Source organism: Pundamilia nyererei, unplaced genomic scaffold, assembly GCF_000239375.1.
Source record: "Pundamilia nyererei isolate P.nyererei 1_Seehausen unplaced genomic scaffold, PunNye1.0 scaffold00048, whole genome shotgun sequence".
Lineage (NCBI taxonomy): Eukaryota > Metazoa > Chordata > Actinopteri > Cichliformes > Cichlidae > Pundamilia > Pundamilia nyererei.
In genome coordinates this window covers 409,055-430,456 of record NW_005187449.1, presented here as the reverse complement: position 1 = coordinate 430,456, position 21,402 = coordinate 409,055, and the positions used below count along the sequence as shown (strand labels likewise).

Below are 21,402 nucleotides of genomic sequence, written 5' to 3'. Positions count from 1 at the left end.
CCCCCCCAATATTTCCTTTTGCAAAGACATTTCCAAGAAAGCACTGTTTGATGCTAATTATGAGTCAAAAGAATGTGAAATTAAAGTTGAAATCAATGTTTTACAAGAATTGAAGACAGCAGTGCAGTCCATAAGGATTAGTATAATCTGGACAAAATGTGAAGAAAGGGAGTTATGTCTGAGAGAAGACATCCTTTTATATTTCTGGGTGAAAACAAAAGTGGCGTATGTGTGAACCACAGCAGCACGCTGACTGCAGGTTGCTGCAAAGTTAAATTTAAAGCACTTTAAGACTTCTCTGTGCCAGGCCAAATAAAATCTGTGGCCAATTTCACCCCCTGCCAAAAGTTTTATAAATAAAAAATTCACTTTCTCAGCAGTTATATTACAATACCTGCTTTCTTAAATTAGGCCAGGTAAAAGTTTTACACAACTCCGTGTCGAAAATTAAAAAGCCATGTGTGAATTATGATGGTTGCACAAGGCTTACGTCTTAATGGAAATTAGAAACATCACCTTCCTTCTACACACTTACTGTGCCCTTGAGCAGGGCTTTTGAGCTCAAGCTGGTCCAGTGAAGGCCAACAGCAGGAGTCTGTGGTTTCACCAGGATGTTCCCAGCATGAAATAAGTGAAATGAAGTTTAGCAGAACAGGAACACATGCAGCTCTACCTACTGACAGAAAAATCCAGGTCTTAGGAAGGGAACTGTAACACTTTCTCCATCCCAACTACCCTTCAAAATGTCTCCTTGACTTCTATTTCTGTTTTTCACTTTCTACATTTCCCAAAGAGCTTTGACAGCCTCAAAAGAGAGTGCCTGAGCTGGTGCTGTCACCTCTGGGTTATACGTGTAGGTGGTCAGAGAGCTTTTCCAGGTAAAATACACTCAGACTTTTTCATAACCCGTCCTGTCTTTTACTGCAGCTGCACCGAATTCTGGTCTATTTTCCGCTCTTGTGGGTGCAAAATTCAACCTTCTTGCCTCTTTAACAAAACATTTCTTCTTTTGAGAACGTTGAGTGGCACCACAAGAAGGTAACTCGAAAAAGAAGCCCTCGCTGTTCGATTCAGAAGGACTGACGCCAAAATGTGGGCAATAAGCTGCCAAAAGCAGGTCCTCATTCTTTAAAAGAAGGCAGATGGAATAATAAAAGAAGCAATAAAAAACAAGCATTTACATCGTCGCAAATAAAAATGTACAAGCCCATTGAGCGCGAAAAAAGTTATAAACAGCAATGAGATTCAGTTTATAAGATCAACCGCAGATATATAAACTGTATACGAAAGATATACACCACATAAACCTGCAATTCTTCTAATGGACAGCATTTGTTTGAAAAGTCAGACACTATAAAGGCCTATGAGAAAATGCCCATGACCCCAGTCCCTGGTTTCATGATGTTCATTTAAATTATAGTTACATTTTGAGTGAAATAAATTAGGTTGTGGCTATATTGTGATTTACAGATCACTATGGTAGCGACAATCACAAGCGCTGACCCCTTTGACTCTAGATGGAGACCAATTAAATGAACCAAAAATTAACAACTGAGGCCATAAATGTATTTGAAAAAACTCGAGAGAGCTGAAAGGTCATTTTCCAAAAGACTTCTGTAGTCTTTGTGGCGCGGGTGTGGTCTCTGGCCCACTGCAGAGGAGGGGTGGCACAGTGAGCTCCCGGGGCGGCGCAGAGGCGTGGCTGAACAGGTGTTTGTTGTGACTCTTCTTATGTTTCAGTGACAGTCGAGGAAGGGAGGGGAGTGACTACTGAGTGGGAGTGTCTGTGTCCCGTGCGCTGAAGCCGAAACCACGGCTATAATAAAATAAGTGAGTGTCACTGTACTCACGGTGTGTGTGCGTGTGTTGGGGTCCGACGTCACAGTCTTCTTTTTGAAACCTTAGCCGTCACCCCTGCTGGTCATTGAAGATTTAAGAGCATGTCTTTTGTCCTGTCTTCCTTCTCTACCCCCAACCGGTCAAGGGAGATGGCCGCCCCTCCCTGAGCTTGGTTTTGCCGGAAGTTTCTTCCTGTTAAAAGGGTTTTTTTTACTTCCCACTGTCGCCAAAGTGCTTGCTCATAAGGGGTCATATGATTGTTGGGTTTTTCTCTGTATGCATTATTGTAGGGTCTACAATAATATAAAGTGCCTTGAGGCGACTGCTGTAGTGATTACAATTTTATCTAAATAAAGAATTGGCATGATAAACTCTTGTTCATGTTCACTGTTGTCCTATCATGTCACCTCATCAACGAACGCAGTCACTGTACCAACAAGGTTTCTGTGTAATTTCATGTAAAGTGATACAAAACATAATTTCCTTTGTCATTTCCTGGTCTGAATTCGCACTTCCACCGAGATTTAGCATTACAAAGTAGATTTTTAGGGTTAAGACTAACTTGAAATGACTAAGAATGGGGTATTATGATTGGCCGCAGAGGCAAATGAAGACATAGATTCATTTCGGACACAAAAATAATAGCACCGAAAACTGATTATTTTATCTCCAGAGTGCAAAACTATCATCATTGTTTTGTCAGTCAAGCACTCATGTTGCCCACCGTTCATGTTGAGGCAGCCGTGTTTGGTTTTAATTTAGTGCTGTCAATCATCAGGTCGACAGATGCACTGCTGGATTTGAAAGAGAAAAACAGAGAGAAGAGGCTCTCCAGAAATGACTGAAATTAAATCTAAAAGAGTGTGAGAGAGATGAATCAAATGAACTCAATTTGAACTGTGATGCACAACAAACACACACGCATGCACATGCACACACACACACTTGAGCAGGCGGCTTGTAGACAGTGATTTACAGCAGGTAGGAAGTCATTATGCTACTGAATATTTCTCTCAGAAAAAAAAATCTGAAAATATGTGTGTGTCTGTGTGTACAAGTGTGTGTGTGGGCCCAGAATAGAGTAAATGTGTGGGAGGTGGCAGCACAGGCAGGTTTGCAGAGACAGGATGAGGGTGTATGTGTGTGTGTGTGTGTGTGTGTGTGTGTGTGTGTGTGTGTGTGTGTGTGTGTGTGGGAGGAGGAAGTTTTTGGTGTGCCAAGGTTATAGTTTTGCTGCTGCTGAATTACAGTTATAAAAGCTTCAGTTACACAACGGAAAATACTCCAAACTTATCACTACTCTGTGACGGAGAAGAAATCTAACTTTATCTTTTAATGCTAGATATAGATATAGATATAGATATAGATATAGATATAGATATAGATATAGATATAGATATAGATATAGATATATAAGGACTGGAATGAACAAAATGATGCCTAATTCTTTCTGTACCCACATGATCTCTAAGAACATTACAGAAAGTACAAAGGATTTTTCTCATCATTATTATTATTTATGTCAGAAATGAGGACAAATCCTCTGACAACTTGAATTCTCATTAAGTGAGAAAAACATCAACCTGTAACATCGGTAAAACGCTGCTGACATAATTGATGCATCATTACGGCCTTGATGCACATAATGATGCATCAAGGCTGAATCTGCGTGCTTTACTCTTTAGTCTTGATACCAGTAAGACTGAAGAATGCAAGACATTTACTCATAATGCAGTATTTTCTTACTTTGCTTTATGCTTCTTTAAGTAACAAGTCTACAGTACCAGCAGTGTAGAAATGCTGAATGACTCATGAATCTAAACTCAACCAACAAATGGGTTTGTTGGTTGACACGAGAAACACAAAATTTGGGCGACATGATAGGCGGAGCGGTTGGGGTCCCCTGAGCATCTGATCCCTGCTTCCAGGTAGCCGGACAGTATGCTGAATGTCATTGTCCTTTTCTCTAGCCTGCTTAACTGTCTTCATCGAATTTTTAAGGAACAGCTAAAAAGCCAGTGCAGTATAGAAATGCTGTTTAATTTACAAATTTAAGAAAATACAGAAAAATTTAATGATGAAGAAGGAAATATGTTTTTTTAAAGAAAATATTTCTGGCGCTCAAATGAAAAGAAAGCACCGCAAGCTCATAAAGTCCAAGGGGAAAACAATATGAGGGTATTTGTATGTTTTCCTACACACATTCTTCTTCCGGGCTCGCTGGTGGAGTAAATACATGTGAAAACTGTGTGTGAGCCTGCCAGTGTGAAACATGTGAATCAATGATTGCTTTATGGTGTTGTATATGTACACACGAAATTATATGTTTTCAGTCTGAAAGTCCTGAGCGGTGAGGTCACTCTCTGGTCTGCTGCAGCGCTGTCCAATGTCCACATGTGTGTATGTGGTTTCAGCTTTGAAAGACCATGACCATATTAGTCCTGGAAAAGAACCTTCAGTGTCAAATCAAATGACATCAAGTTTGGCTTTTCTCTCACAAATTACATTTTCTTACTACTGTATAACCAAAGGCCGATCTACTTGACTTCTCAAATTGTTTTCTAATTTAGTCCCATTTGTTTACCTCTGTTTGCTCTTAACATCAACCATCTGTTTCAAATTAAAATGTTTCTGGCTGCTTACTGGGGATACTCCCCACCCTTTGCTGGGAAGCTTTAATTGTGAAACCCTTAAGGAAGTGTTGGGTTTTATTAAGAAAGCATGCTCAAAAGCATGGCGAACACTAACAGAAAGACAGGAGGTGGAGCTGGAGGTGGCAGAGCTGAAGATGTTAAGATTTTAATTGGGAGTGACGAGGACGGACAAAATTAGAAATGAGTACATCAGAGGGACAGCTCAGATTGAGCAGTGTGTGACAAAGGTAGCGAGGCGAGGCTGAAATGATTTGGACATGTGGATAGGAGGAATTGTGGACAAAAGGTGTTGAATACAGAGCTACAACGCAGAAGGAAAAGAGGAAGACCACAGAGAAGATTAGTGGATGCGGTGAAGAAGAACATAAAGGCAATAATGCAAGGAATAGAGTGAGATGGAGGCAGATGATTTGCTTTGGTGACCACTAAAGGGAGAAGAAGCCTGAAAGCATCACCGATCAGACTTTATTAAAGTGCATTAATAAAGATGTGAGGACAGGCTTCTTGTTTAGAATTAAACACTGATTTGCAAGATGACTGTTTACACAGTGGGAGCTATGAAAATGTGTGTCATTGCGAAAACTGGGGTTTGGTAATTGGCAATTTTGGTTTTCCATATTTTTCCCCCAAAAGCTGAACCCATCTGTTAAAATCATAAATTTTAGTCGAAACAGACTGTATATAAAAGATGTTCCAAAAAATACCAGCACCACCACAAACACTGACTGATCCAGTTCTGTGACTTGAACTAGCAGAGTTGACCGATATGAGCTTGTGTCAGTCAAATCAGTTAATTCTGCCAAACTTTGAGCCCTAATGAAATTTAAAAAGGGGCCTTACATGCAGTTTAGCATGTTCAGTTATAACTGAAGGGGGAAATTAGCTATTGGGACCAAAACTGCATATCTGGATGCCAGGGTGTAAACTGTTAATTGCTGCCGTAAAGCAGAACATTTTAACATGTTATGTTATGTCTATGGGGACTGACTTGCCTTTGGAGCCAACCTCAAGAAACTTCTTTCTTGAATTGGCTTCATTTTTCAGGCCTGGAGGCTTTTTCTTGGGCGGAACTTTCTCTGTTAAATAATGTTCATTTCGAATTTGGAAACAGTGGGAGCCAAAACCACATGGCCCATTTAGTAACTGTCCTGGAGGTATCAGATGTATTAAGTTCGTTAGCGGATCAAGAATCTGCAGAGCTACATGAGAAGTACTCATGACAACTTGGCAAACTTCGTCTGTTCGGCTAGATTGTGTGATAAAATCAAAAGATCCCGAACAGCTACTAAGCAATGATTAAATTTTGTCAGCTCTTCAGTTTAGTATTTTTCTTTATTTATTCTGTTCTCATGCTGCTCAATATATTGCAGTGTACAATTACTGAGCCACAGTGATTCTGAAGAGGTAACAAGAGTTTACACACACACACACACACACACACACACACACACACACACACACACACACACCCTGGGAAAGATAATGTGACACAGCACCAATTCAGGCTGTTAAAGAATTCCGTGTTCCATGTTCAGGCTCCTGGCTCACGCTCAAACATACAGTATATGCACTGTACCTACAGAGTTTTCTTTTCCGACACAGCGGTTCTTCCACAGCTGTGGCTGTTTGACCAACATGTTTCCATTTAACAGAGAAAGCAAAAAAGAGAGATGGCGAAAAAGATGGAGGAGAGAGAGGAGGCGGGGGGGTGGCAAAAGAGACAGAGGGGAGGGGGGTGAAGAGGTGAGGAGGGGAAAAACAGGCGTCCTGTTGGTGTAAATTGCCAGTGGAAAAGAGAAGGCAGTCATATTTTCCACAGGGCTGCTGGGCCAGCCTTGAAACTATTACTGAGTTAGCCGCATGCATGTGTGTATGTGCGTGCACGTGTGCATGCATGTGTGTATGTGCGTGCACGTGTGCATGCATGTGTGTAGCTTCATTACATTTTCCACAACAGTTTGCAAAACGCACTAGGAAGCGAGATGGACAGAGGAAGAGGTAGTTAAGATTTTTTCAGGGATGGACATCTTCTCATGGTCTGTTAAAGGTTCTTCTGTAACCCGGCAACAGCCAATAAGGAGCGTAAAGTTACACAGAGAAATTATACCGTGTTGGAGGTTGGTGGAAGCACTGCCATATTTCTTGAACATGACGGAAATCCAGGGTTGTCATCTGGCCCCTGAGTTACCGTCAGATGGGCAATGCTACCCGGTTTGTCTGAACCACTTTAAATCTCCTCCTGGAGAAATGCTTTAAGTGCACAGTCCATAGTCAAAAAGTTGTTGAGGATGACGGCACGTCTCTTCTTGCTCAACCACAAGTCCAGAAAGTGAGATTTTGGTGAGTCCAAGCTTGGCCAAAGCAGCATTAAAAATAGGTATGTCACATTAGCTTGATACTTGATTCTATTGTTTTGATGTTTAAATATAGCAAATCCTGTTTTCTCCTTTTGAACCAACGCCTCTGCTTGAAAGACAAAATTGCATGGTCATCAAGTGACAAAAGTCTGACTCAGTCAGGAGGCTCCATCTGGGGCTGAAAAATGAACCCAATGTGGAAGTGCCCCAAACTGCAGTTCCTCAAGTAGCTGACATTGGCCACAGAAACACTCCCGTGTTAAAATGCGTATCAAACATGTTAAGAAAAAAAAGTTCTGGTCTTGTTACAGCTTAAGGCTAGAGATGTGGCCACTTTGACTGACTAGCTGTGGCCGCTCGCTGTCTGCTATGCTAAAACCCTGTGAACTGGAGCTCTTGACAGTGACTGTGGTGTTGGTGCCATTTGAGGCAATGGAGGAAATTATTTGATGAATATCATTATTATAATAAGTAATACATCTATGCAGTTATTTATACTAACAGCCCATTCAGCGGGACGTTGCTCCACTTTTGGGGAATTTGGTTTAATTTAATACTTTATACTTATCTATACTTTACTTTCTATATAAAAGGACACCATACCCAATTAAATGGGAGCACTGAGGCAATGCTTAACCCTGCTGTTGCAGCAGTACAAAAAAAACAAAAAACATAAGACTTCTGCACAGTCGCTATCGGTCTGAATCATGTGTGAGTTTGTGGCATGTTTCGAGGTTTAAAAGTCGCAGAATGCTCAAAGAAGACACAAACTACAAACCACCAAAGCTACTGCAGGAGATGCAGGAAATGAAAATGTAACCCAAGTAACCAAAGAGCAAGAGCACTAGTGTATCTGAAGAAATACAACCAGAGTTGAAATTAATGACTAATTGTTTAAAGTCTAAACAGTTCAAATGTTTAATGAGATGGATCATTCAAACAATTAGCTATGCTAAAGCCTGTTTTAACCAAAAGCTTGGCCTAAGTTCTTCTCTATGAGATGTAGTTTAATAGGATTTTTAAGACTATTTTCCAGTTTAACCAAATTTACTTTTGGCTCACTTCGGTAACGTAGGTACAAGTAGGGATGGGTTCAATTCACGGTTTTGAGTTCAAATTCCAGTTTCAGATTTGGGTCAGTGTTTTTGTTTACAGGTTTCAGTTTCACACCCTTGTAGACCTCTATTGGAGACCAGGGCAGCGTGTCAGAGTAGCTAACACTCTGATCTCCTTGATCTGGAATTTCATTTATACTTGAATCATCTCCGAGCTGACCTGAAGCCATACCAAAACAATCGCTCCTCTTTCCTGGTTGATGTATATTTAGCCGTGATGCCTGCAGCTGCGGCCGCAGAGACGTTTGTGACGCAAACTGCAGAACCTCCGCACACTAGCAGCTATTGTAGGAGCCCTTCTTCATGCATTCATGTTGAATTAGCAGCGTGCACAGTGGCAGCCGTTGTAGAAGTCGGTGTGTTTTATGTAACTTGCCTTTAGAGATCCGTGAGTCTTTGAATGAAAAGATGCATCGATGCTCTGCTGCTTCCAGAGTGGGAGCTTCCAGCCCACAACAACTCTGTAAATGTTTGACTCAAGACTATTCCTGGTGTGTGTTTGCGCATATGGGCATGATGCTCACACTTATGTAAGTGTCTTTCATCTGCATCCCTCTTCCCCACTCCACTCTCCTCCCCTTGTTGTTTTCAGTCCCCTCTTCTCTCCCAACTCAACGCTTCCTTCGATTTTCTGCTGCCTTGTTTACGCATCTCTCTCCTCTTTCAGCCTTCTTTTCCTTTCCATTCACCCCCCTCCTCTGCTCTCCTCTCGTTAAAAAAAGCCTGCAGGCAGGTTTTAGCAGCACCTATAATGCTGAGTTAGTTTTACTCTCAGGAACCGAGTGTCATCCTGGAGGCCATTTTTCACTGTGTTACATCAGAATCTGCAATCCAAAGCTTGCAACATCACCAATAATAGAACTTCTACTATGTAGGGCAGATAATTACCAAAACTTTCAGTCACACACTTCAGAAACCAAGCGAGATGCACTCAGGGCTTTTGTTACCCTCATTTATGTCAGGAAGGCAGACAAAGAGTATTCCAGCGCAACTACTTTTCTGGCTCCAGGCATTGGGCGTTGCCCATTGTGGTGGGCAATAAAATATGTATATTATGGAAACAACACCTTGTACTTGAATGAAGGAACATGCAGTCCTGTAAGAACTGTTGTACTCTACAAAAAGAAGACTAGTATTACTCAGAATTGCAGCCTAGACTTAGAGTAAGTGCTTTTTGATAATCACAGTCTTTTTCTCGGGCATTCACTGTAAATCTCAACCTTTCATGCATTCATCTCAGTGCCTCTGCGGCATCAAAAGCATCTTTGGACTATCTACTGGAGAATGTAATTTTTAAAAGAATGGGGTTAATTTCCTAAACTTGCGAGTTGCCAGTGATTTAGCAACAGATTATTTTAACAACCTCCAATTACAGGAGGTTCATCTTGTAGCTACAAAACAAGCACATTTTAACCTTTTACCACCCATCACGGTCAACAGTGAACCATTTTGGGCTAAGGTTTGAGTTAGGCTGAATTTTTGATGAATGGTATAACAGACATACTTTTAGAAAGTTGAGGATGTCACCTTTCAAATTTGGACCCAAAAGATCTTCTGTAGCTACTAAGATTCCTTTATGGGTATCCCAAAAACGTGAAAATGCCATATGCTCCAGGCACAGATTTGAAGGTAACACTAACCTACCCGCTCTAATTGCAGTACAGTAATGATAATAATATATCAATATTAGCTTGGGGACACATCTCTAGGCTTGAGCAACACATTGGATGAGTGTCCAATGATAATGGCTGAAACTCAGAAAACTGATCTAATCTGCTAAACATCAAAGATACCAGTTGTTTCAACATTTCAGTATAAGCACATTTACACCATTTAACTTGCAATACAAACTTAAATACACTCCCTTGTTCTTCAAATGGCTTTTCCACTTTGCTTTGTGGTGATCTGAATGGTTAATCCTCAATCCTAACCACTTGGTTTTCTAACCCTAACTTCCTCTGCCATGCACTGCTTTTTGCATTTACACTTCAGCCTTCTGTCTACCATAACCCTAACCTCTCATCACCTCTGTGCCTAAGCATAATCTTGTGGATGTAGCTCATCTGCCTGATGTACATCTTTAATCGAGTTATAGGTTCCGCTAAACATGACAAATACTCATCCACCTCAGAGGCCTTTGCTTGTGCAGCTACGGCACATTACTTCTGTCAAAAAAATGTTGGGTATGGAGCAAAACCCGCATCTTCAGTCCAACATTATATATTTACACGGTTCAGGTGTTTGTCACAAGGATCTCTGTATCCTCCAAAAACACTCAGGCGAAGTGAACCGTGAACACATCGAGCTGTGTTTGTTTGACTGCCAGAGCTGCTCAGCATCATCTGAATCATAGCTGGTGTTTCTGATACGAGCTTCCAGCACTTTCAGTAATGTGTCACAATGACATCATGGCATAAAATAAATCTTTTACACAGCAGCGGTATCAACATGAGAAATTCTCTCCGCTCCCAACGCTTTCTTTTCACCTTAAAGGTGAGAGAATCATCATGGCTTCGGGGCTCGATGTGAGTTTTTCGTTTCTTGTTGTGTTTCCATATGAAACTACTTTTAAACTACTGTTAAAAGGAAACCTATTAAAAGGCAGAGTTGGGGTACAAATCTACAGCTTAAATCTGTAATTCCACTGTATGAACATGTTGGGATGGATCTGTGAAGACGTAAGTGCGACGAAAAGGGAGTAAAAGCTGCTTCTAACATGATAGGTATTCCAAGAAAGCAGCAGCCATCACTGTCGCTCAAGTGGCCAATTCCCCCCTCTGCCAGTAACTTGATGTTTACAGAAGAATACAACTCCAGAAGGACCAAATGATGGTTGGTTAGCTGCAAAATTGGCCGACAGAGTAGAAAAACCCAGACTCTGCCAGAATGTATCCCAACATTTGGATGATAGCTGCCGGCAATTTCTGAGTCTGTTTGTAGCATCTTATCCTGTCCTGGCTGGTTATTTATAAGCAGCAAAATGTATGTGCTGTGCATGCTGTAGGTGTGTGTGAGTGCACTGCAGTTTATTCTTGACACAATGGGGGCGGGTGGTTGAATGACTACTGTCCCCAACACCCGTTACTTGCACACACACACACACACACACACACACACACACACACACACACACACACACACACACACACACACACTCTAGTGCTGACTGTCCACCCACGCACTAATCTCTGTCCCTTCACATCCGCAGAGCAGCAGGTAGGTAGGAGGTGTGTGGTCTGAGTGTGTGTGTGTGTGTGTGTGTCTGTTCACCAGTATGACTAACATCTTACAGAATTAAAAACCCTCAGTAGCACAGATGGCTCGGTGAGCAAACTAGACGGACAAGAGTTGGCTAATTTCAACTGATTAATGCATGAAATTCTTCCTAGATGTTACCGCATTTTCAGGCCAGAAGCAGACACATCCGTTTGTTTGCGTGCACGCCACACCTGCATGTAAAACTCTTCCTGTTACATTTGCTGCTGCAGTTTTTGCTGCTGATTTGCATCTCTCTTCCTTCTTGCCCTCACACTTTTCAGCATGTAAGACAGAGAATGGTCAGAACTATGCGGACACCTAAACATGACATTGTAATTCCCAAGAAGGTCAACACTGACATTACAGCATGACCTTTTCTGTATTCTCGCTCTTCTCTTTTTAAGTCTGCCTGATATTTTTCACATGGTGGTTGTTTAAGGGTTCGCTACATGTGATGAATTATCTTATTCTCTACATTGTGGACACAGGAAACGTTTGACAAAATGGTAATAAATTGTACTCCTATTGTGTTCATTCACCTCAACAATGGTCAAAAATTGAAATAATACAATCGTTCAGAGTTTTAACATTTGCAGACTGAATGCTCTTGTAAGTAGGAAGTAGGTGATGCTGTGCCAGAACCCTATACATGTTGCTCTCTGACGCACCAGAAGGAAAATGTGTTGTAAGAGAACTTCCAGTTTAGAGTCAACATTGTTTTTGCACAATAGGATGAAAACATGTCTCTCACTTTAGGTGTCACTTTGTTCCATAAAAGACACCTTAACTTGTCGCTATAGTATGATAGTATGATGTCTTGAGCCAACCCCATTTCTTTATATTTTTCTGGAAAATGTTAAATAGGTGCAGGGATGTATTGAGACATCTGACAATATAAAATATACACATAAAAGGCAAAAAAAGATTCTGTAAAAGTATGTGTGAGTGTTTGCATTTGGTATGACCACTCTTTGAAGGACATTTAAAACTTTTCTTTGGCTGCCTTTTCTCACACTGCCACAGTGATATTGAGGTCCAAGTTCTGGGGAGGCCAATCCATGATTAATAGTTAATAATACTATAATAATAGTAGTCTATTCAGGCATGCTATTACTGCACTGGCAGTGTGTCTGGCATCAGTGTCAGGCTAAAAAATGGTGTTGCCAATCAAATACTTTCCATATCCCAACACCACTGCCAGAAATGCAACCATGTTTTCCAGACAACTGTAGAAACCCACTGTTGAACCTCTCTCTTGACCCCCTCCATACATATTGACAAATATTTTAACCAAAAATATCTAAATTGCATTCATCACATCATCAGACCTGTTACCACTGATTGTCAGTCCAGTTCTTCTGTAGTTTGGCGTACCTCATCCTTTTCATCCTGCTTCCTTTCCTTATGAATGGCTTCCTGACAACCATCTACTGAGACTTCCTGATGAAGCTTCAGTGAACAGTAGGTGGATCAACAGGAGAGCCAAATGCATGGCTCAGGTCCTGTGTCCGGATACTGTTAAAAAATATTGTTTTATGCCAGTCAAACTGTGTTATCATTAAAATTGATTTTTCTTTTAACATTCAGTTCAGTGTTTTTGCAACAGACGGCTAGTAACAAAGTGTGAACATACAATTTAAAGTTGTCTGCTATGTGTAAACACAACACTGGATTAACCCTCGAGGTAGGTGTCTTTTCTATGGTTGAATGATTCATAGGTCAGTGGCTTAACAAACAAACAAAAAAACATTCCTTTGAAATGGTAAGGTACAAGGACTGGACTGAAGACGAGTGAAAAAGCAGGACTGGAGAACTGTTGCTCAACAAAACAAAGTCTGGCTCCTTGGAAGCAAAATACAAAGAAATAAGGAGCGGCTCAACAAATATGCAGGAGAAATATTGAGATGTTGGCATTTGGATTAATATTTTAATCCAATCATAAATTTTACCATTGTGACCCTATCACATGACTCCTACCATATGATTGATGATGGTGTTTTTTAATACGTGATTGTCTGATGAGGAAGAGTAGTGCTCTAAACATCACTCTGTTTGAGATATTTCAGTACTGGCTTTTTAGGGTGTAGCAGCTGCCTGCTTTAGCGTGGATGTGCCTCTCTTCCTTTTAGTGTTGTATATACTTAATCATTACTTTCTACCTGAGCTTGAAACTCCATTGCTGGGATTTTCCTTTCATCGAGACACAACAAGACAGAACTTTGACATGCAGTCTGCTATGCTGACCGGGTCGTCTACATACCTTTGGTCACATCATATAAATCGACATCAAAGCATCAGTGAGAAAGTTATCAGATTTTCTAGATCTACACGGCTGCATTATACATGCCTGGGTGAGTATACTGTATGTGTACAATGCTGGACTGTAGACAAATCCCCAAGTGTTGTAAAAATATCCCGCATGAAGGGCGCTGACATCCCGTCTCTGTGGAAACCAGATGGATGTTTACAGTCCAAACAGCACACCTGATAGAAGCACACTGGACCTTTCAGCTGTGGCTTTTTTGTTTTTTTTTTCCAGCAAGTGAATGAGAAAAAGAGACATCCAGAGGGACAGAAAGAGAAGCAGAGGGTTAAGTTAATTGGATGGAGGACAAGAAGCAGGGAGAGGAAATGTAGGAGAGAGATCGCATAAAGCCGGAACAAAAGGCTTTACGGCAGATGAAAAAGACACAGAGAGAGAATCATGTGCAGAGGTCAGGTGAATTTCAGCTTCCAGGAAACAGAAACTTCAGACTGATTAAAGATTCCTGTTTCCTGCTACTGTTCCTGCCTGCAAAGATAGAGGTTTCCATTCGCTCAGAGTCCTTAGAGGCAGAGCTCAACACAGAGTAGCCATCTTGGTCACACCTCCACTCCAGTATGTCAGTGCAGGCTAACTAAACTAGTCCTGACCATCATGAAAAGTGGTGGTAAATTTTCTAAAGTGTTCCCAAAATATCCTTTTAAATCAGTTTCCTTCCCCACAGGACGATACAACCACCATGGTGGTGGTGCATTATTTTTCTGTAAATTTCTATTCAGATTTGTCTTTAATTTAACACCTCCAACTCATATAGTACACAGTATAAATATTCTCTGATTTACAATTCACATTAAAAAATATTTTCTAAAAAATGAAATACAAAATGTGAAGAAGAAAATGTGTGCTACTGGAACAAACAGAAGTAGTAGTTCACTTTTAAATTAGCACAAACCTGCAGCGACTGATCGGTAAACATGGCTTCGTTTAACTAGGACTTAAACCCTTCCCTAAATTTAACCAAGTAGCTTCTGTGCCTAGACTCTACCACATCTTAACCACAGTGCTGAAGGATCATGAGACACGCATATGCTCATTTTTGGAACAATCACATGGATGAGTTTTGAGATGCTGATAAACAAATAAGTGTGGGAAATTTAAAACAGATGCAGAGACAGACTCTGTCTCTTTACATGGTATTGATTATTAGTATTTGTGCTTAACTTGGAGATCCCTAAAAAATCCATCCACCTTTGTCCCTAATGGACATAAATGTCCATTCCCCAAAAAGTGCTATAAAAACTTTATATATTCATATTTTTTCATATTTTTTTTCACTTTAAATTGGTCAGTCTTTTAAAACTACTTCTCCCTGAAATATTCATATAAAGTTTTAATTATATTTTCGTTGTTTTAACCCTTTAAATCCCAGTTGTATTACACGAGCACCCTGTTTTTTTAGCCCCAAAAAACAAAAAAACTAAATATTTTCCAAAAAAAACATTTGAAGTAATATTTGATTGTTATTATAATTAGGACTTTAGATGGTCCAAAGGTTGGCACCAAAATTCATTTTGACCTGCCATTATTTTTTTTGCAGGAGCACATTTTAAAAAATGCATCCACCTTTAAGCCTATGTCCATTCCCCAAAATGTGCAATAAAAATATTAAATATTAATATTTTTTTTTCACTTTAAATTGGTCAGTCTTTTAAAACTACTTCTCCTTGAAATATTCATATAAAGTTTTAATTATATTTCGCGGATTTTAACCCTTTATATCCCGGTTTCGTCACATGAGCGCACTGCTTTTTTTGCCCCAAAAAACATAAAACTTGAATATTTTCCAAAAAAAACATTTGAGGTAATATTCAATTGTTATTATAATTAGGCCTTTAGATGGACTAAAGATTGACACCAAGATTCATTTCGATCGCCTTTCATTTTTTTTTTCAGGACCAGAAAATAGTCTCCAGGCGGCAAATGCTCCTCCTCTAAGCCGAAATAAGTGCCTTCTTGCCGGTGTAAGTCGCGACGATCACCGGGGCACGATCACCGGGGACTGCTTTTTCCAGCCCACACGTCCGATACCACGTGACAACAAATACGTCATTTCCTGTTGACTAAAAAAAAAAATTCACCCTCTCGTGGTCCTAGGGACCAAAAAATGGTCCCGCCAAATCAGCGGGCGAAGTCGCTGCTGCACGCCGGAAAAGAGGCTTCATTTCCCGCAGGTCTCTCCAAGCAGCCCGCTGTTTTCCAGCAGGGATCAAATGTGGAGCAAGGGCGCCACCCGGTGGCCAAATAAAAAAATTACAAGTTTAAGGCCCGGACTCTAAAATGGCACCATGACTGAGACAATCACACTAACCGTTGTGAAAATAATGGTGGTATGAAAAATAGCGTTTATAATGGTTTTCAATGTGGACATTTTTGTCCAAAGGGACTAAGGTGGATGCATTTCTGTAGCTTAGCCATTTTAGGCTAATTCAATGAATTTACACCACAATTATAAAATATAATTAAAAAAAACATTGTTTGACAAATTTGGCTATATTCCACTCAACACAGTGAAAATGGTTTAAAATTGAAAATGAAAAAGACAATAAATGTCCCTAAGGATCTCCAAGGGTTAACTCTTAGCGAAATGAGCAATTCTTAGCTTTTTCCTGGGGTTTATCAGCAAAAAATATTACAAAAGTATCTGGTGAAGGCTCACTCACCTCAATAAAAACCAAATTAAGAATTAATTAAGGAGAAAAATGTAACAAATAAATCAGATGACTGTCACTAAGAAAGACTAGTGTAAGCACTTTATGTCCAAGGAAGTTCTACCTAATCAAATATTTCCAGAAGTCCATCCATCCATTTTCAGCAGCCCAAGCAGAGAAGCCCAGACCACCCTCTCCCCAGCCACCTCCTCCAGCTTATCCAGGGGAACATCAAGGTGTTCCCAGGCCAGCCGAGAGATATAATCTCTCCAGCGTGTCCTGGGTCTGCTCCGGGGCCTCCTTCCAGTGGGACATGCCTGGAACACCTCACCCAGGAGGCGCCCAGGAGGCATCCTTGTCAGATGCCCGAACCACCTCAGCTGGCTCCTTTCGATGTGGAGGAGCAGCTGCTCTACTCTGAGCCCCTCCCGGATGGCCGAACTTCTCACTCTAAGGGAGAGGCCAGCCACCCTTCGGAGGAAGCCCATTTCCGCCGCTTGTATTCATGATCTCGTTCTTTCGGTCACCCACAGCTTGTAAACACACAGCTCGTGACCATAGGTGAGGGTAGGGGCGTAGATCGACCGGTGAATTAGGAGCTTCGTTTTTAAGCTCAGCTCTCTCTTCACCACAACAGATGGCATCACTGCAGCCGCTGCACCAATCCGTCCCTTCTCCCATCACTCATGAACAAGACCCCGAGATACTTAAACTCCTCCACTTGGCACTCCACCCTTTTCTGGCTGAAAAGGGTGGAGTGCCTCATGGTGGAGTGCCTCTCATTTCCAGAAGTGAGAAACTATTTGGATTTTCTTTTGGCTTTTACCCTCACACTGAGGAGCTTATAAGGTCATTGTAGGCCACGCTGTGGGATATGGATCTCATAAACATTGACTGCACACTGAATTGGCAGCAACTTTTTATTTTGCATGTTTTACTTCTGTCTTTTCCTTTTTTTCTTTAAACAGTGACTGTGTCAACGATCCACTTTTTTTTCCCATGTAAGACCATTACCCCATCTGACATCACGACTCACATTATCACTATGACTCTTTTATTTGAGTCTCCTGGGATTTTGGTCACCTGGAATAGCGTCATTGGTAAATGCCCATTTTATGCTACGTAAACACATGAGGGCAAAACCACATGCGTGATCAATACCAGCCACACATGGGCTTGACACAGTTCTTGTTTTCTCCTGCAGTCTTTACTACTGTCTTGTTTCACACATGCACACACAGAAGGTGAGGAAACCAAAGGAACAGATGAAGCTGCTGTCAGCAGCACCTGCTCCTCCTCCACAGCTCACAGTCCTCCCCTGATCCCTCTTGTTTCTCCCCCCTTTTTTTCCTTCATATCTTTATCGCTGTTCTCCCTTCTCTGTTTTCGTTTGTAGTCTCCACTCAACTCTCTTTCCAACTTCCTCCTCACTTCACCCAACCACCTCCCTCAACAGTCTTATTTCTTTACCGCCGCAGCCTCTTTAACCTCAACGCGGGGTTACAAAACATTAACAAAATCACACGAGGTGAACCATATAATTTGCTGGAAAAAAAGATTGGGAAAAAAAGCTGTTTTCATTCTACAACTACTTTCGCTTTTCCTTGCAATAACTTTTATGTTCTCTTACAATACTTTTGGTTTACCTCGCAATAAACTTTGCACTGCCTTGCATAAAACTTTGCATTTCTTCCCTAAGCCATATGAACAGCTGATATGTCACTTTAGTCCAGTTCAACACACCACCAGTTCAGGGAATGGCATGACCGATGATGTGACGCGCTACATAAAGCATTTGCTGCTCATTACTCTGTTAAACATGTGGATCCCTGACGCTACGCAGCCACTGGCTGTGAGGACAGCTGCGCTGCTCAGCCTTATTTGCACTGCAGCCACAGCTTTGCATGGGGATGGATGGTTATACTGCTCACACTGCAAATGCGCTTGAATTATTATATTAATTAGACCATGGCAGCAAAGGATTTGAATCAGCAGTGCTTCAATTCACCAAAAACACTACAGTACTACAACCACACATACAACTCCTTTATGTAACTGGTGCAGATTCCATAAATTAATGTTTCGCAACCCTGCCATTACTTTATAACGCAGTATAGGAAACACATTAACATTTGACCTGTACACTTAGAGAGAGGGGTCAAGAGGCAACTGAAAATTATGTGAATTAACTACTAGAACATTTGCAGCCACCACACATCAGACTACTTGAACACCTCAGAAGATTTTAAATGCATTAGTACACTATTAGTGTACGCAACTCAGACTATGATTGGATGGGCTACTCAAGTGTATAAATAACAACTGAAATATTTTTTGATATACATTTCAAGCTTTTCATCCATGTTATTTTGTGGTTCTTGATATGAACACCTGTCTCAATAAACACCGTGGAACAGACTCCAGCTCTACTATCTTGGATGGCAGATATTGAAAGAATTGCTCAGGTTGAGTCTTTTGGAGGCAAAGTTAGGGAGGCAAGAGTGAGATGGTTTGGACATGTGCAGAGGAAGGACAGTGGATATGTTGGATAAAGGATGCTGAATATGAAGCAGCCAAGCAGGAGGAAAATAAGACGAAGGTGACAGAGGTATAGCGTGAGATGGAAGCACGCGGTTTACTGTAAGCGGTGTAGCCCGAAGAATAAGGAGACTTGGAGAAGCAATGCCAAGAAGTACTGAAGCTGTTTAGTGTCCCATCACATTTCCCATGACAGGTGCTTCATGTTCTTTTGGCTCATTGGATTTGGCACTGATCTGAAGCTCTGTTCTTTATACATCTATTTGCACTGGCACAGACTTTCTGCTAAAGAGTGACACAGAAGAATATTAAAAAAATAATACAATGATACAGTTTAGAGGAAGGATGGTGGAGATGGCTTGAATCAACTGGCCAACTGAGGTCTTTCTGTGTGGAGCGTGCATGTTCTTCCAATGCTAGGATGAAAAAATCGATAGATATGATACGGTTTATTTTTCCTCCATGTGTGGAACTTAACTTAAAAAGAATTACAACCACAAGCAAATTAAGCTGAGTTGTTAGTCAATTTCTTGGTCATGAGGAATAAGAACAGGAAAACACAAAATAATCAGAGCGTTATTTTGAAAGGAGAAAGAAGTATTTCTTTCTTCTCTTCCAGCGTGCTAAACATTTTGATCCCTTAGCTCTCGAGGTCAAATTGTTCGACCTCAGATGTCCAGCGAGGGGAGCCGTCACACGACTCGTACTCGACTCGGCCAAACACAAAGAGGAGAGATTCAGGAATCTGCATTTGTGCGATTGTGTGTATTTATGAAAGAGAAAGAGAGGGAGTGAGAGCGTGAGAGGCTGTTGTATTAAGCCTTTGTTTTTCTCTCCACAGTCTTTCTTTGTTTTAATGTCTTGATGTCTTTTGACCTCCGCCACCCTCCCTCTTTCTCTCTTTTTCGACGACTTTCAGTCATTTCTGGTTGACAAAAGCAGGAACAGTTTCCATCTTTCCCTTTTGCGTCTCTCTCTCTATCTTTAAGTTGGAGAGAACCATGGGGAGAGACTTTCTCTCAGCTTTTCTTCCTTCTCAATCCTTCACTTTCTCACTCCTCTGCTCTCTTTTAATCTTTCTTCATTTTTCCATTTTCACATCTTTCCTTTTCCCACTCTTTCAATTTCTTCCTCGTACTCTATATCTCTGTTTCATACTTCACTCCCTCCCTCTCCTCCATCATCTATCTCCTGTTTCTATTCATTCCTCTTCTTTCCCCCCTCCTTCCGTTGGTAGTAATCATCCCTCACCTTTTTCCCCATTTAAAGTTACACTTTCTGTCGTCTGTAGTTTTAATTAATCACGCGACTCGTTAGCAAACTCTCCCCCTCGACTGTTAATTAATCAGGTTTCTGGCTTAATGAACAGTCTAAACTCGTTAAACCTGTTTCGCTCTTAATTAGACCGTTAGCTCGGGGGTCTAACACTCCGACAAGACTATTATCCACTACTACGCCTTAATGGCTGCCGCCGTGAGTGTGTGCGTGAGCGTGTGTGTTAAGATTACCTCACTCTCTAATGGGGCTACTCAAATATTTATAGGGCAGGAAGCTGAATGGGAAGAATGATAGCGCTCAGGGAGACAGCAGACACTGAGGGAGTACATGAGAAGACTGATGCTGCCTTCAAGTGCTCCACGTAAGTTCCAACTTCCGGCCTCGGAAGTTGTAAAGATATGAAAAGCCTGAAGGGTCACAACACACCTCTCCTCCTTCAAATGTAATGTGGACATCAGGTTGGATTGGTGAATGTTTCTAAATTAACGATGGCGGTTATTAAGACCAACATCACCCCACTGTTGGCTCACAGAAATATATTTGCATGGCCGTTATTTGCCCACATATATCAATAAAAGATAGCAAACATGCGTGGCACAATTCTGCTACAGCAATAAAAAAAATCAACAAGGGTAATGCTTTACTCTGTTGGACTGATACTCGTGTTTACGAAGTTATCTGCTGACCACAAAGGTGTTAACATAGCTGTGTACTGTGTGAACAGAGTGTCCAGTTAGTTGTCCTATGATGTCTAATAGAAACTTATAAAGGCCTTTTGTATGTTATACCAAAGGGTAATCTGATAAATTAAGGTAGCAGGCAGTACTAACCTGCAAGGGAGATTACAATTAAGGAATTATCTTAATTATCTGAGGTTACTGGAGCAGTTTATATGAGAAAGTGTATAGAAAAGATGGATAATGCGACACCACTCAGTAGTTTGTGAAGTCCTTGAAGCCTCAAGCGCACTCCCTTTAATTTTACACACACAAACTAAAATAAAGTATCAAAAAACATAAAACCCCATTTTGAAACCTCACGCGATGACAGAGCTGGAAGTTACCCCAAAGTCCATGAGAGAGTGGCGCGCTAGGTTAGCAGCTAATGCCAAATGTTAAACGCTGGCCTAGTTAGTAAGCTTCACTGACCAAAACTGGAACGCCGACTTATTTAATGGGCTTTTAGTCCAATTAAACATGCAGCAAGCCATATTATTGGTCAGATAATTGCATTGAAAATGCTCCAAAAGGTAGAAATAACCACAAGCAGTCACACTCCTAATAATACACAACTTTAAGTCTTAGTAATTGAGAACATGGTTTAAACTATAAGCCATAAAAAATACACCCCAGTAAACTCACGAAGAGACTGAAAAACGTTTTTCATGCAAGC

At 41.0% G+C, this 21,402-nt stretch overlaps 1 protein-coding gene across 6 annotated transcripts in view; it reads right to left on the bottom strand.

Annotated features, from left to right (window-relative positions):
• The window catches only part of hivep2a (HIVEP zinc finger 2a), a 120,130-nt gene that overhangs the window by 30,288 nt on the left and 68,440 nt on the right, over positions 1-21,402 (bottom strand). Inside the window, exon 1 of one of the 6 annotated variants that reach the window (XM_005732710.2) lies at positions 1,851-1,982. The exons of the other annotated variants lie outside the window; for them this stretch is intronic. The gene's annotated coding sequence lies outside the window, so the exon portion shown is untranslated. Of the gene's footprint in view, positions 1-1,850; positions 1,983-21,402 lie in introns of those variants that run through there. 6 annotated transcript variants of the gene reach the window in all.